Source organism: Oryzias melastigma, linkage group LG22 (genome assembly GCF_002922805.2).
Source record: "Oryzias melastigma strain HK-1 linkage group LG22, ASM292280v2, whole genome shotgun sequence".
Taxonomy (NCBI): domain Eukaryota; kingdom Metazoa; phylum Chordata; class Actinopteri; order Beloniformes; family Adrianichthyidae; genus Oryzias; species Oryzias melastigma.
Genome location: NC_050533.1, coordinates 10758074 through 10764099, shown reverse-complemented (window position 1 = coordinate 10764099; position 6026 = coordinate 10758074).

The following is a 6026-nucleotide window of genomic DNA, read 5'->3' as shown; positions in this document are numbered from 1 at the left end:
CTCTGTCTGGAGTCCAAAGAAAATGTTTGGCAGAAAATAGTAATGCTGATTTACTGCTAACATAAAATCCATCTAAGAGAATATAATATGTGAGGATTATGACAGTTGATTTTGCCAATTTAGAAATATTTTAAGTCATGCTCCAATTATTTTTTGATTCATCGCAAAATCTTTCTCAGGAATCTTTTAACTAGGATTATACAGTTTTTAAGCAACATTTGTAAAAAAAATAAAAAATAAAAAAAATAAAAACGTCATTTTCTAGAATTTAGTTTTTGCAGAGAAATTCACCTCTTAGTTGTGGGCGGGACTGTTAACATGGAAGTAAGCTTCAGCTGATATCCCATCATTCATTTGCTTACACTCTTTTCTGCTAGCTTCCTCCCTCTCACAATCCCAAGATACCATCACTGGTGCAACAAAAATAATAAGCAATATTGGAGCTTTCCAGCTGTACAGTGTTGAACCAGATGCCAGCTCGGATGAGGAAAACAAAGACGTACATGAATCTGTTTGTCTGCAAGTGGATGCACCAGAAATGAGGGAGTTTGTAGCCCATCTATTGTTTTTTCTGCATCATAAATACAAGTTTTTTCAAGCAGCATTTTGTGTTTGTTCCTGATTCACAATGATTTGTTAAAAGAAATACTTGAAAATGCAATTTTAAGCTTAACTTTCTTTATAAATTCCCTCTATCATGTGAAAAATGATACAAGAACATGTAAAAAACCTTAAAACCAGTGGCGGGCCGTCAGGGCCTGCAAGGCCTTCTCTGCTGGCCTAAAAATATCTGAATCACAGACTGATATTAATTATTATTTATTTCCGTGAATACGTATTCTATAATTCCAAATGCTCTGTCTTCGTCCTTTCATTGCTGTCTCCCTGGTTGCGCTGCTTCCAGACGTGTATTTTCCTATTTAAGCATTAACCAATCACATTGCAGCACCATTTGTTGCTAGGGTCAAAGAAATCTGCCCGGAGGCCTTCACAATCAGTTCTGCGGGCCCTGTAGCATACAATAATTGTCGACCAAACTGTTGCTTCAACCAATCAGATCTGGAGGAGACCACGTGCTAGGCCAGCTAGAAGGCCCACGGAAACGTCAGGATTTTCACGAGCTTTGATTGGACAGCTCGCAGCTCGCTCTGGTTCTGCTGACGGACACAGGTGCCGAGGAGCGGCGTGTCAGGTTTGAAGATGTTACCAGTGGAAAGCGTCTGATCGTCTGATTTTTGGTGGAAATTGAATGTCTGGGTAAAGTTGTGGCACAGTTTTGTCTGGCACGGGTAAAGGAGTTCCGTGACTCCATTGAGCGGGAGTGAAGCTGAAATCTACGAGGCTCCTGAACGCACCGCGGGCGCGTGCAGCGCAAAATCCTCGCGCAAATATTATTTTCCAGACACAGACCTTGATCGATCACAAAAACTGATGTTTGTCTCCCTCCTGGACCACAAGAGGCTTCAGGAATACCAGAACATTTCCCGCATGCAGCTTTTTCCATCTTATCACAGCCACGGAACACTTTCTATCTGCGAAACGCATGGATTCTGCACGACAGAGTGATTGAAATCTTCTTGAGGATAGAAATGATGGATTTTGTGTTTAAATAATCTGGATTTTTGGTGAGTAAAATTTTACTATCTCCCTACATAATATTGAAATTTTATCAGGTTATTGTTGATGCTTTTGGTGTGTGTGTGGCAGCTGTACCTGCAGTAGAAGTTTTATAGCCATAAAATAGTTATTGAGGGTTGGATTGATTCAGATGGAGCACTACTGAAGGCCTAGGTGTGAAATGCACGGCCCGCCACTGCTTAAAACACAGTTATCATTGGAAGGGATCTTTAACTCCAGAGCACTATCGCTGGGTGATTTTCACCTGAGCAAAAGTATTTACATGATTTTCAACATGTTGCATTTTTCGGAATGTCATGGGTCCCTAACTAAAGTCTCATATGTCCCAGGAATGGGTGGATTAAAGGCCAAGTCTCCAGTATAATTATTATTTTTTTAGGAATTTTTTCTTCTCAAATTCCTAATTTTTAAGTCAATTTAAAATCATGTTTTGATCATCTTTCTATGTTTTTATTTTCCTTTTTTTTTACATATACCACAATTAAAAATAAAAGAAACAACTTTGATTTATTCTTCTGAAAAATATTTTTCAGTGATATTATGTTGGGTAAAAATTGCCTGGCAATAGTGATGGCGTAACTTTTTATAATGAAAGTGTTCTAGGGTTAAATGTGGAATTACAGAAGGGAAAGAATACATCATTAATTTTGTAGTGTAATAGTCCATGTTTACATAACATTTACAATTTACTTATTTGCAACTAAATTTATTAGAAAGATTAGAGTAATTATTTTTTTTAAATTATGCCTTGAAATTCCAGTTTTCACTCTGAGGCCTGATGTCATATTTAGATTTTCTTCTCTGGTATTTGTACTTCATATCTGTTGCTACAGCCTCTCCAGACACGGAGACGCATTTCTTTTTTCAGTCACGGTCAAAAACATTTATAGGTCAAGTTAGATGCTATCAGGTTCGAAGCAGAAGAACAGCCTTTTATCAACGTTGGAAAGCTGGCCTTTATGTCAGCCTCTGTCTCCGTCCGCCTGTATTCCCAGATTAGCGCAGGGCTGCAGGCCGGTCTTTTGACCCCAGTAACTCCCTAGCAGAGTGGAACGGAGCAGAGGCAGAACGTGAGGAGATAGGGATGAAGAAATACGACTGAAGGAGCTTTGAGAGAGTCAGAGGGGCAGGAAGGAGTGGCCACTGACCGACTGAAGGACAGGAAGGTACTTCATTTCAGAAGGACACCTTTCAGTCAGACTTTATCTTTCATGAAATGTGGAGTATGAAATTGAGAGTCTTTACTCTGCAGAGACACTACCACACAGATTTCCTCACTGGTTAAAAGCAAGAAACTTGGGAATAAACTTACGGAACAGATCAAGATATTAACTCCAAATGAAGATAAATGGACAAAAAATGAAAAAATAACACGTTTTTTAAGCAATTAAACATGTTTGAAGGTCCTTCCTTTGGTGCAAAACAAATAAATGGCAAAAAGTTGAAAGGAACTTAATGAAGAAATAGCTGAATGTCTCCATGGCATTAGAGGTACTGCTATGAATTCATGAAGCATTTCTTCTAAATCTAGACAAATGAGGATCTCTTTAATAACAACATTAAGTAGGCTTTGAGGAACCATTATATTCTAACTTGATCTGGACTTTAGATGTGCTGAAAGTTGTACTTTATTGTGATTGTTCTTTTTTAAAGAAAACAGGAAAACTCATTTTTGACACAACAGCTGGCTTTCAATGATCTTGATTTCATTTCCAGAGTACTCTGGGTCGCTACTTTGACAGACAATGTCTGGTAAAGAGGACTCCACAGTTATATCCTCAGAGGTGGGGCCTATGTGGCTTCAGGCCAATGTCTGGCAGGAGGGAAAAAAACCCTTAGTCATTGATACCTTAAATGGTCATCTTAACCAAATCTACGTCTTGAGTGGTCAGTGTCCGCACTTCTGCTGACAAAGTAATGTATGGCTTTGTTTTTAGTGGAAAAGTACTTAAAGCTTTCCAGAACTGGTTTGAACTGGTCTGGAGTTCCATGTAAGGCTCACCAGTATCTGTGCCGCAAACCCTAACCTTAACCCGATACCGGACGCAGATTGGGACTGAATGTGGATTGTTACCGCACAAGGATCGATACCGGATATGGTACCAGACGAGGACCAGGATATGGTTACGGTACCAGCAGTGTCCTGAGGTTTGGTCCGCGTCCAACAAAACGACCGGACTCGTGATTTAAGTGGAACAGCCAGCATGTCAGAAACTGATGAGTTAGGGACGACCAAAACGTCTCACGGAGGGTCTTTCACCAGCGTCAGTATGTGACGACTTGGGAATGTGTTGTATTCACCAATATGTGTTCTCTATGATTACTGAATGCCCATAAGACAAACGTGCATGAACATTTTCGTTCTAAAGGTTCACTGAGTGCTCTTCGACGTTGCTATTTCATGTGGGAACTGTACAGATTTTCCCGTTTTTGCCCTCAGACAGCCCTGTATGTAACTGTAAGAGGAGTTTAGACTGCAGCATCATTCAAGAGCTGGAGCGATTCCTGCACTTCTCAGTCATGATGTTTATTCTCGAGAACAGCAGAGTCTTTGTACAGCATGTGCATCAGATCTTTAACAGAACTGCTCATCCTCTACCGCTATCCAACTGGGGAGAAGCCAATTTTGGACAGAGCTCATTTATAATAATTGTAAAATCAATGAACTGGCAGTGAACAAATCCTTTTGTCATTTCGGCCAGGGACTTACAGTTTCCAGATTTTTTTCCCTTCTAGGCAGTAAGAGAAAAACAGTAAAAAAAAAAAAAGTGGATTAACCCACCAACAGGCAAATGAGTCGCAGGCAGCGGTGTGACGGCTGCTGGCCGGCTGTGACACAATCTAATGGATGCTGCTCTCTTGGGGCAGCACTCGATTAGTCCACCCGCGGCTGCCGCAACAAACTTGATTGCCTTTGGCCTTTACCCTTTCTGCAGAAAGAGCGAGTGCCAGCCGACCACACAGGCACAGGCCAATGCACAGCGTGAACCCTTCCAGACTGCTTTGAGCAGATGAAGTGGAGGACATGATAGCTTTAACTTAAAGAAAAGAACTGCACGTAAACAGTATCTAATAAAACATTAGTTATTTCGCTGTGTAGTGCATTTATTTTAAAGTATTTTGTCAAATCTCTTAAATAATGTTCCTGTTCTTGCACCTCAGAGATCCCTCTCTGCATTTCTTAGGGCCAATATTTTAAAAATGAAGTTTCTTCGTGCAACTCATGCCAGCTGAACCACCTGCTAAACAGCATTCCCCATAAAAAATGTATGTCCATCGAAGGGTTTACACTCAGCCCCGGAGCAGCATACCTAACCTCCTCTGTTATCTGAAGGGCTGTGTTGTTATTTGCAAGGTTATGAATTGCTTTGCATGCTGGGATTGCATTATGTTGTTGTTTAACCTTTATCAGTCTCCACAGGTTAAGCTGTAGCTGTGACCAGAACTACAATGAGCTTGAATCTCAGCCTGGACATCCTCCGCTGCCTCTGAGGGAGGCGGCACTTTCCTCAGACATTTCTCCACAAGACGACTGTCAGAATCCAAGCTGGATAGTGAAACCGTCCAACTCCCTTCAATGTGGAGAGTGATGTGAATTCTATGACCTCAAATACCCAAGCTCCCTGTAGCTGAACTCACATTAGACATGACTCCTTAAAGAAGTGTACATAATAATCTGGATTCAGGGATGGATCAAACTGTTTCAAACACTTAAATGGGATTCAATGGGAGCACGTCAAAAGCAACGAGTTGGGGACACCCAAAATGTCAAAAAATGACGCGAATGGGGCCCAAACCATACGTCCATATATGATTCTTAAAATAAATAAAAAAAATAAAAAAAGCTATATTTTTAAATAAACTCTTGAGCCCCTAAATTTTTTGTTACCCCCCTGTACATAAAATGCAGGTCCATCTTGGCCGTAACCACCATGGACTTAGCCAAAATCCACACTGTGCCCTTGCTTTGGCAAGAGGTAATCCTTACTTTTAGGAAAACGAATTAATACTTCAACAACAACAAAAAAACTATTTGAAATCGTTATACTCTGCTGCTCTCTTTTACCACAATTCCGAAGTCTCTTGCCACCCAGATGTTCTAGTTCCACCACTGATCTGCAGGAGGTGTTCTGTTAATCGATCAGGAAAACTCCAAAAAGTAACAGAAAGGTTACATTTACATGAGAATTTAAAAAAAAATCGTATGACTTTAAGATGCTGACAAAGAAAGGACTTGTGTTCGCTTTGTTGTGTACTTCAAACTCTGTTCTTTAAGGTTACAAAGAAAACATTTTTTTGAATAGAAAAAAAAAAGTTGTGTTTAAAAGCCTGGACCTTTCAACTGAGACATCCAAACAGGAGTTCCAGAGAAATGCCATCCTTGTACT